At 39.5% G+C, this 22263-nt stretch overlaps 1 long non-coding RNA gene across 1 annotated transcript; it reads right to left on the reverse strand.

The window, feature by feature from the left end:
* Positions 1–224: 224 nt before the first annotated feature.
* Positions 225–16902, reverse strand: LOC149121814 (uncharacterized). Its single transcript, XR_016223314.1, has 3 exons — positions 16660–16902; positions 16439–16527; positions 225–1774 (listed from the first exon to the last, which is right to left on the reverse strand). It is a non-coding gene; the product is annotated as an uncharacterized LOC149121814 (long non-coding RNA).
* Positions 16903–22263: the final 5361 nt, after the last annotated feature.

Below are 22263 nucleotides of genomic sequence, written 5' to 3' on the forward strand. Positions count from 1 at the left end.
GTATAATTTTGATGGAAATTTTGGTAAATAAATGATTACACAGGAATATAAATGAATAAAAATATCCAAGGCTATTATAGGAAGCTCAGCAAAATGAAATAATCTATAACATATTTCAAAAGGAAGTTATATAACTAAGAATGTGAACATTGAAAATTTCTTTAGAAAAAAAGAAGCAAGGTTATTTTTATTTGCTTGAATTGGTACCCAAATCCATTGAATAGGAAACTTTATAAGCACATTATTTATCCACAAAATGGTACAAATTTGGACAGGGTCTTGGAAATATTGATGGCTGTGTCAAATGTTTATTTTTCTATTATGGGCCATATAAATATACATTATAGGTCATTTATATGGTTAGTTAAATATATTAAAATAAAACATTGTCCCTGTTATCAATGGATTGCAATTTTGCCTGTATCTAATTTAAAATCTCTGTGATATCTATGAACAAATCGGATTTTTCCTGATGTTCACTTCAAAGTTTCAGAAAGCAGTTTTATCATTGAGGTGGTTTATTTGTAACTCAGGACAGATGGTGGTGACATCTTGGTGTCTAGTTATCCAAGTAGGGAAATACAAACACTACCTTCCTCCCTAATTTAAGTTTGTTTTTTCACCTTATTAACTATGGGATCTTGATGTCTATTTAGGACTCAGATGCCACACATAGGCAGCCAGCATCAGAAGTATTAGTTTTGGGGCAAAGTCCTTGTTGTGATGCAGTCACCCCACACACTCCTCTTCCTTGTCCTTCCTTTTTTTCTTCCTTGTGTATTTACTGCCTGATCTGTAAAGATAACTGCTTTCATTATTCCTAGACATCTAAATATAACCTGTGTCTAATCTATTACTTCTCCCTTCCCAAAGCATCACTTGAAAGAGAGGACCCATCTTACACCGTTAGCTTTATCAGGCTAGGTATCAGAATCATTATTTCTGAGTTTGGGCCCCAACCCTTTTCATTTCTGTATCTAGCACACACAAAGGGGGATCCCTGCACCCTGCTTCTTGCTGTCAAGATCAATTACTCATCTATCCTTTCTTCAACACTTCACCTATTTGTTTTGCTATTTATATGGGTTTAAATTCTGAACTGCTGGTGTTATGTCTTTTTAATTTTGCCATAGATGTAAGAGATTAGTGATTTAGAAGTACTCTAACTATACTTGATTAATTTTCAATAGAAAAATGGAATGAAGCCAGTCAAAATGTACTGTTGTTAGCTATAGACTTTCATACCACATGTACCTTCCTGTGTGGTTTAGCAACCTAACAAAACATTACTTCCATGTAGCTAGAAATGCAGGAACGAAGTCAACAATAGTGTTCTCTACCAGGACTATCTGAGAGGAAGGAAATATATTTTATCTTCATTATCCAGAGAAGTTATGAGTTTAGTGGAGTAAAATATGGTCTACATTCTCCTCGTCTCAGGGCAGTACAACTTCCAATAGCACAGTGAAAGCCCAGAGAAGACCTATGTAAGAGCAACAACTTCTACTGTTAAACACATCACTTCCCAAAGATATTCAGCCGAGGAAGCCATAAGTATTAATAACTTGGGCAATTCTGGCTTTAGAAACTAACTTTGAAGTCTAATATACTAACAGCATTTTGTGAGAAGTACAAAGTTCAGAAATATACCAAAAAACACACAAGTTAGATGGCTCTGACGTCAGACTTCCTGTATTTAATTCTGGCTCTGTCGGGTAATGGCTGTGTCACTGTGGGCATGTTGCTCCAAGACTCAGTACCGTGGTTTCCCCATCTATGAAACAGACAACAAAGAGGAAAACAGTATTAACATCAAAGATTATTTTGAAGATACATGTTATACAAACTACTTACAAACCTTCCTACTATATTGAAGTTCTCAATAAATACTAGGCTTTATTATAATAGGCTATTGATTTGGAAAGTTTATTAGTCATCATGGTACCAATCTACCCATAACAACCATAACTGTGTCAGTGTCAAAACTAACATCAAGGGGCCGGCGATGTGGCGCAGTGGGTTAATGCCCTGGCCTGAAGCGCCAGCATCCCACATGGGCACCAATTCTAGCCCCGGCTGCTCCACTTCCCATCCAGCTCTCTGCTATGGCCTGGGAAAGCAGTAGAAGATGGCCCAAGCCCTTGGGCCCCTGCACCCACGTGGGGGACCTGGAGGAAGCTCCTGGCTCCTGGCTCCCGATCGGTGCAGTTCCAGCTGTTGCAGCCAATTGGGGAGTGAACCATCGGATGGAATACCTCTCTCTCTCTCTCTCTCTCTCTCTGCCTCTCCTTTTCTCTCTATGTAACTCTGATTTTCAAATAAATAAATAAATCTTTAAAAAAAAAAAACTGACATCAAAACCATTGAAAGCATCATACTGGTGCTTTGTACTTCTTCTACAGCCACTTCAAATAGGCGATGAATTGCGACCAGTACATGTGTAAAGAGAAAAATATTACTTAAATAGAGCCAGCACAGAAGTTATCAGGACACTTAAGAAATATCTCTTATGGAAGTCTCTTCAATGATTCATATAAAGAAATGCCTTAGACGGGACCACATTGTGGCGCAGCTGGATTAATGTCCTGGCCTTAAGCACCGGCATCCCATGTGGGCGCGGGTTTGAGACCAGCCTTCTCCACTTCCAATCCAGCTCCCTGATATGGCCTGGGAGAGCAGTAGAAGATGGGCCAAGTCCTTGGGCCCCTGCACCCATGTGGGAGACCTGGAAGAAGCTCCTGGTTCCTGGCTTTGGATCGGCGCCGCTCCGGCCGTTGCACCCAATTGGGGAGTGAACCATCAGATGGAAGACCTCTGTCTCTCTCTCTCTCTGCCTCTGTTCTCTCTGCCTCTTCTCTCTCTGTGTAACTCTGACTTTCAAGTAAATAAAAATAAATCATTAAAAAAAATACATGCCTTAGAAACCCAACTAGATCCTCTAATCCTGGTTCTTATGTCTGTGAGGATACATTTATCATTTATGTGGACCAAGAAAATACAATCCAAGAACAGAGCCATCTGCATGAGATAACATTTCCCTCTCTTCATTCATCCCTTAACACTTCCAAATACATTGCCAAAACTGTAATTATTAGTTTTAGGTAGGCCCCGTTGTTCTTCATAATTTGTAGCAACTTGATTTTGCTGTAATGTGAGGCAAACAATGACAATGCAGAACTAACTGCTTGGCTGGTCTGCTCAGTCATTAGTGACTTTTGGCAAAGGGCAGAATTACAGAAATCCAGAATATATTGATGTCATTCAGTTTTGAAAACACATTAATTACAGTTTATTTTTGTTTTTTCTTTTCAACCTCGGTTTTAACTATCATCTTATGGCCATTTCCTCTGAAACCATGGTGCAAAGAGAATAAATAGGAGGGTTCATCGTAAATACATGTGTTTACTTCATTGTATTTATGCGATCCTACAGTTCTTGGCTAAAGAGCATATTCATTGAATTCCCATATTGTAGTGACATCAGGAGTTACATCAGTACACATTACTAGCTTTCTCTATATTCTAATGTTTTGCCTCACTAAACACAAGTATTCTTGCTGTTTAGAAATATGGGACACTCTGAAAGCAGAAAGTGTACAGCCACCAGAGGTGCTAGAAAAAAATAAAAAACTCACAAAGCCAGCGTAACTATCAGAACATGAGAATCTAATGGAGCATAGGTTCTGGGCAAATTAGGGCAAAGAAACAAGGAAGAGCACTGTTTAATGATTAAGGGACCAAGTCATCAGGAAGATATGACTATAGTTCATCTGTATGCACCAAACGTCAGGGCTACTGGCTATTTTAAAAATTTTAATAGATTTAAAGGAAGATAGACTTCAATACAATAATAATGTGGGGCCTCAACACCCCCACATTCATCAATAGATTAACTAGAGGAAAAAAAAAAAACACGACTACAGAGGTTGTTAATTTATCTAGCACAGACCATATGCTAGGCCATAAACCAAGTCTGAAGAGATTAAAAAAATGAAATCATACCATGTATCTTTTCTGACCGCAGTGGAATCATGTTATAAATTAACAATTTCTTTGAAAAATACACACACACGGACTGAAAAACATGCTCCTGAATGAACAATGAGTCATAGAAGAAACTGATAGGGAAATAAAATTCCTATAAACAAATGAAGATGACAGCTCAACCTATCAAAACTTAGATACAGCAAAAGCAGTTTAAGAGACAAAGTTATACTAATTAACACTTACATCAAGAAATACAAACGCATCATTTAAAATATCCAACAATGTATCACAAGGACACAGAAAAGTAAAAAAAAAAAAATAGGAGAAACAAAATTAAATAAATGAAATTAAAAAAAAAGAAAGAAAGAAAAAAAGATCAGTGTGGGGCCAGCATTGTGGTGCAGTAGCTTAACCCTCCAGCTGGTTTCTTCTTCTCACTGTAACTCTAGTAAATAAAATCTTTTCTAAAAAGAAGTGAAATAAAGAGCCAAATTAGAAGAATTATTAATCAAAACTGCCATGCTACCAAAAGCAATTTGCAGATTCAATGTGATCCCTTATCAAAATAACAATGTCATTCTTCTCAGATCTAGAAAAATGTATGCTCAAGTTCATATGGAAACACAAGAGACTCCAAAAAGATCAAGCAATATTAAAAACAAGGCCAGAGGCAGCACAATACCGCAGTCCAAGAAACAGCCCAGTGAAGTTTATAATGTCAAGCAACAGACATGTAGACCAATGGAGCAGAATAGAAATTCCATAAATTAATCTATACATCTATTGACAACTAATCTTTGACAAAGTAGCTAAGATCACTCCTTGCAACAGTGCTGGGAAAATCCAGTCTCTGTATACAGAAGCATGAAACAAGACTCTTAGCTTACACAAAAGTCCCCTCAAACCGGATCAACAATATAAACCTATGACCTAATACTATCAGATTGTTCAAACACATTGGAGAAACCCTGCAAGACATTGGCATAGGCAGAGATCTTTGAAAAGACCCCAGACACACCACAATCATAGCCAAAATTGACAATGAGATTACTTCAAATTGAGAAGCCTCTAAACTGCAAAGGAAACACTCAAAGTGAAGAGGCAATTGACAGAATGGGATAAATCATTAGCAAACTATTCAACTGATAAAGTATTCATAACCAGAATATATAAAGATATCAAGAAACTCAACAAAACAACCCAGTTAAGAAATGGGCAAAGGACTCAAACAGACATGTCGCTCCCCCTCTTCGTGGAGGAAGGACACAGGACCCTGCGCTGTTCTTTCGTCTGCTCGGCCCTCCCCGGGTTTGCTGCTGGTCCTTCCCGGGTTGGCTGCTGGTCCTTCCACCTCCGTGGAAGGGCGGTTCCCCCTGCCACATTCCCCACTTCCGCGGGGGAGCGGCACACTGCCGGCCGGCTCTCTCGGGGGCTGCACAGGTGTTCCCCTTAGATGTTCCCCTTAGATGTTCCTGGTGCATGCCGTCTCTCTCCTCCTATATAGTCCTCTTCCACCAATCCTAACTCGGCTGCCCACACGCCGAGTACGCTGCTCTCCTCCGATCAGGAGCAGGTCCTGCAGCTTGTCAAGTTGGTGAGAGGCAGCTGGGTAGAAGCTGTTGCCTCCTCTCCCAGCGCCATATTGTGGGAAAGCAGATGCATAGAATAAGTCTTAATTCCAGTAACTTAGTCTAGTCCGAGTTGCTCCCAGTTGCTCCCCACACAGACATTTCTCAAAAAAGGAAATTCAAGCTGTCAACAGACACATGAAAACATGTTCGTGATCATAGCCATTAGGGAAATGCAAATCAAAACCACAATGAAGTTTCTTCTCACCCCAGTTTGAAGGGGCTAACATATAAAAATCAACAAAAAAATTGTTGGTGAGAATGTGAGGGAAAACGTACCCTAAAACCCTGATGGCATGAATGGAAATTAGTACAGCCATGTAGAAGATATAATGGAGGTACCTCAGAACTTAAAATTTATCTACCATATGTAACAGCAATCCAACTCTGAGGAATTCACCCTAGGGCAAAGAAATCAGCAAAGGAAAATAGAGATTGAATCAGTTGTAAAGAGCTTCCCATAAAAGAAAAGCTCAGGACCTGATGGCTTCACTGCTGAGATCTACTAGACATTTAAAGAACTACTAATTCCAATTCTTCTCATACTATTCAAAATAATTCAGACAGAGGGAATCCTCCCAAGCTCTTTCTATGAACCCAGCATTACCCTAATTTCTAAACAAAAACAAAAAACCTGAGAACTATAAACCAATATCCCTGATGAACATACAGAAAAATCCTCAATACAATACTAGCCAGTTGAATCCAGTAACATATCAGAAAGATCATTCACCTGGACCAAGTAGGATTTATCTGTGGTATGCAGATGGTTCAACATTTGCAAAATCAATGTGATATATTGTATTAACACTAAAGAATAAAAACGATATGGTTATCTCAATAGATGCAGAGAAAGCATTTGATAAAATGCAACACTCTTTTTTACAGGCAGAGTGGACAGTGAGAGAGAGGGAGACAGAGAGAAAGGTCTTCCTTTTGCCTTTGGTTCACCCTCCAATGGCCGCCATGGCTGGCGCACTGCAGCCGGCACACCGCGCTGATCCGAAGCCAGGAGCCAGGTGCTTCTCCTGGTCTCCCATGGGGTGCAGGGCCCAAGCACTTGGGCCATCCTCCACTGCCTTTCTGGGCCACAGCAGAGAGCTGGCCTGGAAGAGGGGCAACCAGGACAGAATCCGGCGCCCCGACCGGGACTAGAACCCAGTGTGCCGGCGCCTTTAGGTGGAGGATTAGCCTATTGAGCCGCGGCGCCGGCTGATAAAATACAACACTCTTTCATGATGAAAACTTCAAGCAAACTGGGTACAGAAGCAACATTACTCAACACAGTCAAGGCAATTTATGACAAACCCATGGCCAGCATCCTATTGACTGGGCAAAGTTGGAAGCATTCCTACTGAGATTCAGAACCAGACAAGGATGCCCACTCTCACTATTCCTATTCAATGTTGTCGTGGAAGTGTTAGCCAGAGCCATCAGGCAAGACAATCAGAGGGATACAAGTTGGAAAGAAAGAAGTCAAACTATCCCTGTTTGCAGATTACATGGTTCCATAAAAAGGGAAGCAAAAATATCTACTAATAGAGTATTGGCAAGAATGAGAGAGAGATTGTTTTTTATATCTTTCAATTTTACCAAACAACAATCAATAGATTTTATACACACAGGCAATGCCATGGCTGAGAAAGAGCTTTTAACATCTATCCCATACACAATAGTTATAAATACAATTAAATACCTTGGATTAATAATTATCAGAAAACCAAAGGATGTCAAAGATCTCTATGATGAAAATGACTGACCACTAAATAAACAGAAGATATTAAAACATGGAAAAATTTTCCACGTTCATGGATTGGAAGAATCAGTATCATCATAATGTCTATACTACCCAAAACAATTTACAGATTCAGTGTGATCCCCATGAAAGTACTATTGACATCCTTCTCAGATCTTGCAGGAAAATTATGCTAAAAATCATATGGAAACACGAGACACTGAATAACTAAGGCAATCTTGTAAAATAAAAATAAATCCAGAGGACTTGCAATACTAGATCTCAGGATAGGCCAGTTCAAAGCAAAACAACCTAGACTGGCACAACAGACATGTAGACCAATGAAACAGAATACAAATCCTAGAAATTAACCCAGACATCTACAGCCAACTGATCTTTGGCAAAGCAGCTAAAAAAAATATCAATCCCTGAAAAAAGGACAATGTCTTCAAGAAATGGTGCTGGGAAAATCCGATCTCCACATGCTGAAGTATGAAACAAGAATCCTACCCTACACCTTACACAAAAAATAGGATCAAGGATCTAAGTCTATGACCTGATACCATCAAGGTACAGAAGAAAATTGAGGAAACCCTGACAGATATTGACATAGGCAAAGATTTCTTGGGAAAGACCCCAGAAGCACAAGCAATCAAAGCTGAAATAGTCAAACAGGATTACATCAAGCTGAGAAGCTACTGCACTGCTACGGAAGCACTCAACCAAGTGAAGAGACAACTTACAGAATGGGAGAAAATATTTGCAAACTAAACTTCTGATAAAGGATTAACATCCTGGATCTATAAAGGGCACAAGAAACAATAACCCAGTTAAGAAATGAGCATGAAAAAGAATGAAACCAGGGGCCAGCACTCTGGCATAGAGAGTAATGCCACTGCCTGCAGTGCTGGCATCCCAGTTGGGTGTTGATTCAAGTCCCAGCTGCTCCACTTCAAATTTGGCTCTCTGCTGTGGCCTGGGAGAACAGTAGAAGGTGGTACAAGTCCTTAGGCCTCTGAGCCCATGTCAAAGACCTGGAAGAAGTTCCTGGCTTTGGATCAGCCAAGCTCTGACCATTGCAGCCATCTGGGGAGTAAACCAGCAGATGGAAGACCTTTCACTTCCTCTGTGTAATTCTCTTTTCAAATACATAAATTTTTAAAAAAGAACAGAATCCTGTATTTTTCAACAACATGGATCCAACTGAAAACCATTATGCTTAGTGAAGTAATCCAATACCAAATAGACAAATATCATGGTTTCTCTAATACATGGCAGTTATAGAATGCTAATACAGAAAAATGTATAGGAATTCAACAGACATCTTGTGATATGGTTGTTGTTTTTAGTCCTTTATCATCTTTTGAAACTGTGGTCTTCCACCTTTTTACTTGTCGAACATAATGGTTAGTGTTGAATTACTGCTGTAATTATAAAGGGAATGGCAATTATGTCTTGGTAAAAAAGAAAAAAATGAAGGAAAGGAGGATTGAGGCAGAAAGGTTGGGAGGAGGAGAATTATGCATATTATCTGAGAACTATACCTATGAAATACATGAAATCTCTTCTCTATATTAATAAATCTTTAACATGTTTATTTTTATATTAACAATTCACATTTACATATTAATATATACTTTATAATATAAATTTTATACACAATATATGTGACATTATATATAAAATATGTAATATAAATTTAATGTAAAAATTGAAAATTTTTTAAAGTTTAAAAAATGGTGAAGGATATGAACAAGCATTTTTAAGAGATTAACTTCAGAAAGCCAGACCTAAAAAAATTCTCTGGATCACCAACCATTAGAGAAATGCTAATAAAAACCACAGTGAAGTTTCACCTCAACCTAGTTAGAATGACTATCATCTAAAAAATCAAAAAACTAAGTGATGGCAAAGATATGGGAGAAAAGGTACCCTAACACTCTTGGTAGGAATGTCAACTAGTACAACCATTGTGGCAGACAGTACAGAGATACCTCAGAAATCTAAATATAGACCAACTGTATGATCCAGCCATCCCACTCCTGGGAATTTACCCAAATGAAATCAGCATATGAAAGATTTATCTGTACTCCTGTGCTTATTGCACCTCAATTCTCAATAGCCAATATATGGAACCAACCCAGATATCCATCAACTGATGACAGGATAAAAACAATGTGATGTATATATATATATATATATATATATATATATATATACACACACACTTTGGAATACTACACAGCCATAATCAAGAATGAAGTCCTGGCTTTTTCAACAAAATCAATGCTACTGGAAACCAGTATGCTTAGTATTGACAAGTCAGTCCTGAAAAGACCAAAGTGTGTTTTCTCCTATATGTTAATATAGAATACAAAACATTGCATAGGAATGAAGTGGACATGTTATGATATGGTTGCTTTTAGCTCTTTTTTGTACCCTTATGGTCTTCCTACTTTTTACTTGTTGAATTCTATGATTATTGGTGAATTAAGGCTTTTTTTATAGAGTGGATACAAAGTACATCTTTGCAAAAATTAAAGAAAAAAGGAAGGGAGAATGGAGGGGGAATGAGAAAGTGGGTTAAGTATGGTCATCTTTGAACTGTCCCTATGAAACTCATGAAGTCTATTTTGTTTATATTAATAAAAATAAGCTGCCTATTACTGACTATTCTGTAATTTTGAGGCTTCATTCAGAAGTCTTCTCTGACCTTGAACTCCCAATTTGGCCAGTGTAGCTCACAGAGTTCTGTTTGATATGTGTGTCCTGGATAAGCCAGGTCTGCAGAGTTAATAGTCTGAGGATCTAGGCCATAGTAGTGAGGATAGCTGAAGGTCAAGTTCACTCCCAAGCCACAATCTTAACATATGCTCCTAAGACAAATCACAAAGTCAAGTTTTTAAAAAGCAACTTTTAGGGACATGGTATTCAGTAGTTTACTCAAGTTCGGATTATGTTACTTTAATCTTGCATTAGTATCTTCATTAATTCAAAACCTAATTAAGAACCTCCCTTGCAGTAGCTGTTGCTCATAGGGTGGTGAATTATGTGCAGTAAAGGACAAATCTCAAGATCTTTCCTTACTAACAATTCACTTATTTAGTCATTTCAATTATAGTAATGAAAGAAATCCAAGCAAGGCCTGAACCACCTCCTCACATATTGAGAAACAGAATCAGAACTCCAAGTTAGAACAAACCTTGGACAGAATGTGGCTCATCATCCTTGCATGTGAGACAGTTAACTCTTCAGTTGCTCAAATGTGTGGATCAAGTGCACATAGCTGATTCATTGATAACTACAAATTAGATCCCAGGCTGCACAAGTCTCAGACCAGTACTTTTCCTACTTTGTAGCTTTTCTGTCATCCTCTGTAAATTATAACAACTCACTTTTGGATCATCTATGTTGAAGGAACGACTCGGATCAGCCAAGGACTTGAGAGTTGTATCCTGACAGGACACTGAGTGAGATATTGGTAGGTAGCAAAAACTTTGTCCTATAAATCATTTCGTTTATTCAACTCCATCTAGGCTGAGCACCAGTCCTGACTTTGCAACTCCTGTTAGCAGTGTTTCCTCTAAATAGCAGATTAGAGGGAAGGAAAGTTACAAGTAATCCTCCTTGCTTAGCTATGTGCTCTAGTATGGGGATAGGTAAAGTTTTTCTACGAAGAGCAAGAGAGAATAAATTTTAGGCTTTGTGGGCTTAATAGTCTTTGCGGCAATTTTATACAGCCACTGTAACATAACAGCAGCCACAGACTAAACCTGCTAAAAGTTCCCATCAAACTTTGCTATGGATACCAGACTTTGATTTTTCCATAATGTTTGTGCATCATGATGGATTATTCTTGCTTGGTTTTCAACTATTTGAAGTCAGTCATTCTTTTCTCAAGTCATACAAAAACAGGGGGTTGAGCTTAATTTGTCTACCTCTGCTCTAGAGGAACATACATTACACATAACAGAGGGCCTAAATGTCACAAAAAAGTGCTTAGGAGAAAAAGTAACTACTTGGGTCTAGTATTACAACGATGCTGCAATTATGGTTGCATATTTTAAGGTCCTAATCATACCATTTATATTACCAATAGCCGCCCTTCAGGTACAGTTCTTAAATTCCTTTTTGGAAAACTTTTCCAGTCCCGTATTTCTAGTATTTATTAATGCAGTAGTCTACCTTATTTCTCGTATACTGTAAGCTACAAACTCCAAAGCCAATATTCTTGTTACTGGACATGTCAAGTATAGTTTCTGCAATCAAACAGCATGCCGTTCTTCTCCTGCCTACCCTTAGCCTAAACGGCACTCTATTATACCAATCAGAAGTGTAACAAAAAGTTTCAGTTCTTTCTAAATCTAAAAGAATGATCTGAGGCAAATACAAAATGCCCTTACAATGCCAGAGAGGTAATTTGAAAAAAATGTAATGAGTTTCAGGTTCATGAAATGTGATATTGACAAGAGCAGAAATAAATTGCTCCTATTTAACTGCAGTCCAACTCAGAAGAGATGAGCATCAGCCATGCTCCAACAATGCAGCGGATGCTGGACCCTGAGAGACACACTCTATTAAGACCAAAGTGTTATTAAGGAGACAGACCTGTACAGCAAAGTTGGAACGGGTGGAAGAGAGGAAGAATGCCTGAATCTATACATCTCAGGGACTTGACAGCACTTGGCTTCTTATAAATCTAAGTAAAGTTATTAAGTGGCTGAGAGATGTACCATTGGCAGCCAACCTGGGACAACAATGGAAAATGGATAGCCAATAGACAGGACAGACAAGTCAAAGGACCAGGAAAAATGCTTGCTCACAGATTCTGAGAGGTAATCAACACTGCAAATGAGATTTGGGCTGAATCTTTCAGCCCCAAGAAATAGCGGATTCTGAACAGAAACTAAATAGCTGCATTATCACCTGCCGTTTCCTAAATATGGTTGAGTTAGAAAATCTGAGTCCTATTGGAAGATGTTCTGGAATTTACTAGCTCTCATAAATGTGCTGAACAAAGTCAAAATAGAGACACTGAAACAAACCTCAAGCTTACTTCTCCTGAATTGTAGGACATGATTAATAATAAAACAAATACACTGAATGCCTTACTTCTAGTTTTCTGAGTTTTATCCACTGCTTAAAAACAATCTGGACAGCATCATCAATTTGGCAAACACACACACACATACACACACACACAACTCTAAGTTTATTGATGTATAGGTAAGCTATCAGTTTAACAAGTTTACTTCTGCTGTCACTTCCTCTATGTGGAACACTCAGCAAAAGAAACATTTAAGAGGTCATTTTTATTTGTTAGAATTCAAAATGCCAAAGTATGTTTGTGTTCTCCTAAGGAAAATATACGTGGGGAAAAACTGTCTAAGGAAATTGTTATTTGATCTTATTTTCCAGGCCACATAATAAACTAATTAACAAGCAAATAGGATGCACCGTGGTACAGTGGAAAAAACAGCATTAGAATGATACTCAGGAATTCTAAGTTCAAATCCTAATTACCACCAACTAGATGCCCGGTTTTTATCAAGTCTATGTTACCCAGTTTCAGCATCTGCTAAACAGATGAAAGTGCTGGAAGAATACATTCTGTGACTCTTAATATCCTTCTGGTGAATATTTTATCTAAATGTGACAAAGGGTAATTAAAAAGGTACATGAAATTTAAACTGAAAATTTATATTATGCACAGAAAAAAATAACACATGGAACCACAAGGTGTTAATAAAGTATTCACTTAAGATAACTGATCATCAAGGATGGAGTCGAGGAAAGTACAAAATGCACCACAATGTCATCATACAGTTTTCATTGATATGAACTGTATAGATCAACTATTTTTTCTAATTCATTTCCAATTTGTGAAATTTTGAGAATTCAAGGAAACAGATCCAGCAACATTGAGACTTCATCCATCCTTGGCAGGGTTGAGTTCAGAATTGGTCCTTCCACTTGTCATCATTGTCACTGTTCTCTGTGGCACAGTACCATCTGCCATTTATCACACTTGTCCTGCTCATTTTCCTAAAGTAGAGGTAAGTGGAAAAATATTTGCTAGGCCTATATCTCTACTAAAATTTTAAAATAAAAGAACTCTACCAAGAGAACTGAAGCTTCTAACACCACTAGAAGAATACACACACCTTCTGAGAAATAAACTATCACTAGGTTTGTGATCTGCAAGCAAGATTATGCAGAAAGTAGTCATTTTAATCAATTAAGTACACCATTGTGAGATAGACTCCACCTCCTTCACTGATATGCAAGATCTGCTTGGTTTTGGTAGTATTTCCTTTTGCTAAGTCTGTCTGAAGAGTTTTGATAGTCTGAATGAAGGAAAAAAAAATCAACCAATGGACAGGAAGAATCATTGAATTTTTCTCACTTCCATCTCCCATAAACCACAGTCACATTTTATTTCCAAGTATCTTGTATAAATGGATAGCTTTTCAATAACCTGAAATGTAAAACAAGCACACTAGAGAATCAGCCCTCCAAATCACTGTGAATGTTACAGGCGGGATATTTTAGCTCTTTGAGGAGGTATCTCTGATGAGATATATTCCTTTTGCTGAATGAGTCAACAATGTCAGGATCCTTGCATTGTAAAAGAGCCTTGACTGCAGTAACTGAGCACGGCGTTGTCAGAACAGTAAAGGGCGAAGGGAAGAGCACATTTACTTCTCAGAGCGTTTCTGAAAATAAATTCTCAAATGTGACACATCGGTAAATAACCTAAGGGGTGAGCACATTTTCTCCCATTTGTTAAAACCACAACATTGCTGATGTCTAGCAGTAGTTATCACTTCAGTCTGACCATCAGAAGCACTCGCTATCCTAAAGAAAGAATAACCTGCCTCAATATTTTAATTTGGAAAATCTGGGAGAGGACCTCCGAGTCTGTGTATCTGAAAAGCTAATCAAGTGATTCTGATCATCCAGGTTTGGCAGCCACTAAACTCTTTTATACTATCCACATGCATTAATTATATTAAGGCCCTACTGCATTGGTGTACTAAGCTGCACGATAATGCCATAATTTTTGGAATCTTAGTATAACTTCTTAGGAACAACATCCCTTTGACAGACCTGAGAAAGTCCCTTCTACTGACTATAGTAAAACAATCATTTGCAATTCATTTTTAAGTGTGATCTGTAAGAAAGTTGATTCCTAGAGCCCTCTACCTTCATTTCTAGTGAGTCATCCCCCTACCAAAGTGAAGAATTATAATAGTAACAATAAAAATCACCAAAACAGTCAACTAAGATAATTCACCTATCTTTCAAGTCTCGATGTTTGATACATACCAACCAGGAAGATGCATCTATTTTGACCCTTGTTAATTTTCATAATAACTCAGTGAGATCGGTACAGTATTATTTTCCTGGTTTATGTACAGTGAAGCTGGGGCCCAAGGAGATTGAAGAGCACACAATTGAGCAAGTAGGAGGCACATGGGATTCAGCCTCTGTGATACCCAGTTCTGCGCTGTCACCCACTTTTATGACTATTTCTGCCTGAAAAGTAATGTGGTTCTTTACAAACCTAATCTAGTAACCCAGAGTAGGGGAGTAACAGCACTGAGGAGATACAGGTCCATTAATTTCTATCCCTCATCTCCCCCACCCCCAAGATAATTAGCCCTTCACCCATGCTGCCTGAGTAGCTTCTCCCAGCTGTCAGACAAGCCCTAACAACCAGCCTGACACAGAACCCTCTTCCTGAACAAAAACTAGCCAAAATTCTAAGATCTTCATTTCATTTTAACATACAAGTTCTTTTTAAGTTATTGAACTCTTTTTCCCCCCAGTAGAAATGTTGAAAAACATTAAGTAGCCCATGAGTGTCCAGATAAAAAAATAACTGCAAGTCTTTATCCCATTTCATTGTTTATTTTATCCTCGTCTTTGATTTTTAATGCTTTGCAATTTCATCCACAAGTTTCACTCTCATTTATAAAGTAGATCAATTAATGATAACAGGACAAATGCTTTATTATATTCCGAAATGCTATTTTAATATTACTTCCTGATGGGTCTCTAATCTTACCAAAGATTCAATCTCTCTCATTTTCCTTTTACTTATTCAGAGTTTCAAGTGTTATAAATCAACCAAGTGGTATTTAGAATATACATGGGATTTTTTTCATCAATTCTGTCATGAAAACTAAGATAATGAAAACTTGAAAAAAATGAGTTACACAATCTGAATTCTAGTAACTCCCTGGCTTCAAGCCATAACCGAATATTAAACAAAAGCAAGAAAATTTAGCAAATAGATTTGGATAACTTCAGGAAAAATTTCTTTCAGTTTCTAGGACTATCTCAAAAGTAGTAAAAATCTCAACCAGTCTCATTAAGAACTTGGCATCATTTGATGCACCTGCCTCATAACTCACAACTTACTGTTCTAGTCTTTATTAAGAGAGCAAGATGGAAGTTAGAAATTGTTGTACACAGAAGATGAACTTGGAAATGCTGCCTAGGAAGTTTTGAACACCAAGCATACTGTGGAAGTACATATGAGTCAGCACTTGCATTCTGGGAGGCTGTATTGAAATATATCTTGTAACTCAAACTGTGCATAATATAGTATCTGGCATTTCATATTAAGGGTTGCTCCTGAATTAGAGTTAATTCTTAGCTTCATGCACATAACATTCAAGGGTGACCATCTTAATTTTGATACACTGCATTGCAAACATTTGGACAATGAATACGTTAGGATACATTCTGATAACAAAATATACAAACTGACACTTTATTACATATATTAATAGAATAAAGCCCTTACTAATATTATACATTGCAGATATCAGTGTGCTCCAGGTCATTAGATGCAGGAAACCTTCCTCGGTTTCGTGTTTCTTATCACTGCCTCCACACCCCAACCAACAGACCAAAATCTTAGCCCAATCATATCTGGCAGTGGGGAAGCTCACTCTTTATCAACACACATGTCTCTAAAGGGCTCCAAGGTTAAAGCTGCTTCCCTAAGGCCTGCCTCTACCGAACGGGAAGCAGGGACACCATGGTAGCCAGAGAAACCAAACTCAGAATCAACTCACACTCTGCCATCGAAGTCTTGTTTGCAGTCACCATGGCAAGCTGAAGCCATCCCAGTCCCCATGTCCCAACCTCTGGGTAAGCAGACAGGCTGTTGTGGGCAATGAATGTATTAAGTTTTGATATAGACTGCTGTCTCTCACAGAGATAAATATACTGAGATTAGTACTGAGTAAAAATAGCAACAGTTTATTCAGTAGTGAAGGAATAAAGGCATAGTCACCTGTGTGTGGGGACTGCCCCACACTGGGAAATACCCAATGTAACCCAAACAGTTACCCATAAACTAGAGAGAAAAGAAAAACCAAAAACGGTTCCTGTGTCTGGGAACTGCAGCAGAGGAGCAGACACGGAGCCACACGACCTAGTACTTTCAGCAACTGAAAAAGCGAAAATGGGAATGAGACGCACAAGCGAGGTCTGTGCCAGAGAAACTGAGCTCTCTGGCACCTTCCTCCTCATGTTATAAGGAAGGGGGTGGTACTCCAATTGGATATGCAAACGTGGGGGGGTCTTAGCAGGTGCCCTGGTCCTGGATGCAACAGGTGCAACCTGCGAAGGCAGGTGTATCACATCGACAATTAAAGATATCATTACAATTGCAAGGGCACAAGAATTCTAGCTTGCTGAAATTAATTTGCTGCCTATTAATCCCACTTTAAATCTTTGAAACTCCCAAGTTAACCTCCTGTCTCCTTTGCCCAACTTCAGGGAAGATCCCTGGCGCAGACAGGTTCTGCCTGCATCTCTTAGGCCTTTTGTGTTCTCCTGTGAACTTTTTTTTTTTTTTTGACAGGCAGAGTGGACAGTGAGAGAGGGAGACAGGGAGAAAGGTCTTCCTTTGCCGTTGGTTCACCCTCCAGTGGCCGCTACGGCCGGCACGCTGCGGCTGGCGCACCGCGCCTATCCGAAGGCCCAGGAGTCAGGTGCTTCTCCTGGTTTCCCATGGGGTGCAGGGCCCAAGCACCTGGGCCATCCTCCACTGCACTCCCGGGCCACAGCAGAGAGCTGGCCTGGAAGAGGGGCAACTGGACAGAATCCAGCGCCCCGACCAGGACTAGAACCCAGTGTGCCAGCGCCACAAGGCGGAGGATTAGCCTGTTGAGCCGCGGCACTGGCCTCCTGTGAACTTTTATGCCCTTTTAGAGGTTCTCTTCCAGAACCAAGAAGGGCCTTTCTTCCACGTAGCAGATTAGAAGCTCCAGGGAATCAACAGGCCGCTTCCACCTGAAAAAACCTCTACTCACCAGAGTCTCTCTGAGCGGCACAGCTCCGTCGCTCCTCAGCAGGGGAGGTGTGGAGCTGAACTTGAGTCGGATGCTTTACACCCGCTTCTTGTTTCCTTGTAAGACTGAGCTCCAATCACCCTCATGGGAGCAGGCTGAGGGGTGGAACTTTAACATCTTTGCATCTCTGCTGTGCCTTCCCTCCACTTAGAGGCATTTGCAGTTCTTGCCAAGTGAATCCCTGACACACAATCCTTCTCTTAGTGTCTACCTCTGGAAAGAACAACCAGCACCATTTCCCTTTCTTTTAGATCTGGGCTCTTCAGCCACTTCATCACTCAGAGCCAGTCTCTCTGGGGGAAACAAAGCAAATTCCCTTATGTTCATAAAATATGAAGTTTCCCAAGGATTATCTGAGGCTGGAGAGCCTGGGTTCAGGCCACCAAAGGCTCAGGTACTTTCTCAGAATAGAAGGGGAAACGCATTGCTCTTTCTACTTACATTACTGGTTTCTAAAGCCATAGAAGGACTAACAGAAACAAATATCTTGCCTCATAAAGAAAAATATTATTCTACTTTATTTTGAAGCAATTATACTTTTTCATTTTCTTTATTTTTTATTTATTTAAAGGAACAGATTTCACGTATTTCATGAAGTTTTTTGTTTGTTTGTTTTTAACAGGCAGAGTGGACAGTGAGAGAGAGAGGCAGAGAGAAAGGTCTTCCTTTTCCGTTGGTTCACCCTCTAATGGTTGCTGCAGGCGGCGCACCGCACTGATCCAAAACCAGGAGCCAGGTGCTTCTCCTGGTCTCCCATGGGGTGCAGGGCCCAAGGACTTGGGCCATCCTCCACTGCACTCCCAGGCCATAGCAGAGAGCTGGCCTGGAAGAGGGGCAACCAGGACAGAATCTGGTGTCCCGACCGGGACTAGAACCTGGTGTGCCATCACCACAGGCAGAGGATTAGCCTATTGAGCCACAGTACCGGCCGTATTTCATGAAGTTTTAACAACATAATTGTACTTCCTACCTTCCCTCCCTCCTCCACTCCCACAGTCCTCCCCTTTCTTATTTTTCTTTTAATTTTTTGATAACATACTTTCAACTTACTTTATAATCACAAGTTTAATCCTCCACTAAAGAATTCAACAAGTAGTAAATTGAGAGACCACTGTTCGTGATGGGTGTAAACAACAGCTATAGACAATAATCAGAACTCAATACATCAATTTCACTCATATGCACCTTTTTGTGCTCTGTATATTAGCTACCTCAAACCAAAGAAAACAAATGACACTTATCTTTTTGGGACTGGATATTAATGGGAAGAGTGCCAACAGCTTTTTTATGTGAAACCAATTATTCTAGACTTGAGTGGCTTGAAACCACAGTTAGTAATTCTCACAATTCTTCTGCCCTGGGTTGATTTTTCTGATGAATTCCCTGGGATATCAGACAAATCTTGTTGACTCAGAGATTGGACTTTTCTGTGTGTCTGATGCTTTCTTTTCTTCCTTGAACTTACATAGTCATTGAAATTTACATTTTTTTGGGGAAAAAAAAGGAGTAATTAGGTGGCATCAATGTCAAGGCAGTTTCAATAGAGGGGCATCTTACTTTTTCTATAGCACATTTTAGGGCACTGCTGACAAATCAGCTCGTTGTATTCACTCAGCTCTCGAAGTCTTAAAGTCACGTCAGCTTCCACAGCTTCTATGAAGGAGGGATGAATAATTCCCCTTCAGTAACATTTGTGATTATAAAGCTACAACAGCACTCAAAACTCAGTTATCAGTGCTGGCAATCATTGCTTGAATATCCTGGCCTGCGGACCCCTGATGGCTGGGCTAAGCTCAGCAATGGAAAGGGTAGGTCCCTCTACTCAAAATCCCTAGCATTGCCTCCAAAGGCAACAGACAAGGGGAAACACAACCTTAAAAAGCAAATAACATGTCATTGAAAAATTCCTTTTTGCTCCCAGTAAAAATAACAAGTGCGTATCAGCCTAACAACCTTCATGCCCTTTTATTTCCACCAGGAAGCTTTCCATAGGAAAAATATAAATAAATAATATGCACTGACAATGATAAATAGAGAGGGAGAGACTATATGAATATATTTGAAATATATCTGAGAGACATAAAAGTGAGGAGGTAGAAAAATTTTAAGAGAAAAAAACTTGCAAATGTTTGCTTTCATATCCTGGGTGGATAAAAAGCAAATGTCAGTAGTGATCACAACGTTGTGAAATGGAAGATTTCCTGTGGCTAATGTAGCACATTATGGTGTTTTGTACACTAGATGTGCAGAGTTAGTATTTCATTATTTAACTAAATCGAAGCATGTAATTCAATTATGAAATTGAAGAAGGGAGTGGTATAGGAAATTAAATATTCATTAGGAAGCATTTCCCATCAACCACTTGTTCATTGCTTGGATCAAACATATCTAATAATTTCTTATTAAATTCATCACTTTTCATTAGAAGAGTAATTGTAGTTGGTAAAAGGTAATGGTTACAGTGTGTTACACAATTAACACAGTGTGAAATGAACTAAAATATGTTCTCTTATATAGATGATTTTCTGGGAACACTGGATACTAGATTTAGGATATATAAATGGGAGATTTTTCTAAACATTCTATCATTTTGTTAAATAAAATTTCATTTAGATTTCAGTTGAAAACTAATGCTGCCATTTAGACATAAAAATTTTTTCAACCCATTTTTAGGATTAAAGGAACAATTATTTTTAAAAATAATCATTGTCTGTATATAAGATCAGAGATAATAGTGTGAATCCATATTGAAAAATACTCCTCATTGGTCAAAACCTAAAGAGCGTACTAAACCCTGAAAATCAACCATTCTTTTCTGTTCTGTTCTGTTGTGTTCTGTTCTTTTTGAGATTTAAAAGGATTTCTTAGAGTCAAAGACCTCCAGCCAGAGCAGCATGGAGGGAGGCTTCTAAGAAAGGAAAGAATCCAAAAAGGCCCCATAGCATTCAGGCTTTTAAGTACAATTTTGAAGGAAAAAAAACTTGATAATCAGATTAGCATTCAGTTACCAGGCGAGGACAAAACCCAAAGGACCTGATTTACAGTTCTCCATCCTGTCAGGCCTGCTCAGGATAAAACAAAAGACCATCCAGGAGGGAGGGATAGGTAACTTCTTTTCACAAGTCTCATGATAAATTTAATAATTCTGAAGGAAGAAGGCCAGCCTGTTTGTTCTTGCTAAAAATAACATTTTTTAGGGAAGGAAGTAAATATTTTAACCCCAAATTCCACTGGGACCACCCTGACTAACTATTAACCTATCTAAAGCCTCACATCTCCCCACTTAACACGAGTGCACCCTAACTTCTGTTAGGGGGACTGTGCAATGATCACTGCTTCATGCTAAAAAGGGACATAACATTAAGAAGGGCAGTCAAGACAGGGTTCCGGCAGGAGGTGGCTTCTCCAGGGGAAGCAGTGCCAGCTTGCAGAAACTGCTTCCATTGGAGGTTTCATGTGCATGCATGGCCACCTAGAATTTTGCTTTTTTAAGTCTGGAGAAAATGAATCTAACAAGCGGTTTGAACTCACAGGATCTAAAACCAAGGACAGAGTCATTATTAGAGGCCCTAAGAAAGGTGTCTAAACCATGAGCAAGTTGTTTTTTTTTTTTTCCATTGAGAGGCAAATAAAAACTGAGAGAAAGGACTTGAAAATAATCAGGTGGTCTTAAGGCCTTGTCAGTGATGAGGCTCAGACCTATCTATATCTCATCACATGTGGTACATTATAAGGGAGGCACCCTGTTGACTTTCAGTAGCTACCTGGCATGGGAGGAGAGCTGGCTTGAAGAGAAAGTAGGTGGCATTTCTTAAAGGAAAACATTTTTTTTATTATACAGTTCTGCCTGCAATGCTGTTGACCCTACTTGGCCATCCCCTAGACAGTAGTGGTTACTTTGGAAGCTGGTCCGAGTGAAGGGTCTTTAAGCTTAGAGCGAACAAGGTCTGTGGCTCTGACCCAAAGCCCTTTGACTCTAGGGCAGATCCATTTCCAGTGACTGAACTCAGCTGGCTGAGCTGCCAGGGTTCTTCATAAGCTAATTTCCACTGAAGCCTTAGCTTTCCACATTGAAAACCAATGCAGTGGACTGACCTGTAGAGTCTCCTTGATGGCATATCACTGTGTGAAGTAGCCATTCATTGGCCTGCCACCTATAATACATTGCTTTTGCAGCTTAGCTTCCTGTTCCTCCCAATTTTTATTAAAAACAGACCAGAGGATACCTTTAAGAGAATGCAAAGCCGGCGCCACAGCTCACTAGGCTAATCCTCTGCCTGTGGTGCTGGCACACCAGGTTCTAGTCCCGGTCGGGGCGCCGGATTCTGTCCCAGTTGCTCCTCTTCCAGGCCAGCTCTCTGCTGTGGCCCGGGAGTGCAGTGGAGGATGGCCCAGGTTCTTGGGCCCTGCACCCGCATGGGAGACCAGGAGAAACACCTGGCTCCTGCCTTCGGATCAGCGCCATGTGCCGGCCGCAGCGCTCCAGCTGCGGTGGCCATTGGGGGGTAAACCAACGGAAAAGGAAGACCTTTCTCTCTGAC

Source organism: Oryctolagus cuniculus, chromosome 16, assembly GCF_051225735.1.
Source record: "Oryctolagus cuniculus isolate XC-2025 breed Fujian yellow rabbit chromosome 16, ASM5122573v1, whole genome shotgun sequence".
NCBI lineage: Eukaryota > Metazoa > Chordata > Mammalia > Lagomorpha > Leporidae > Oryctolagus > Oryctolagus cuniculus.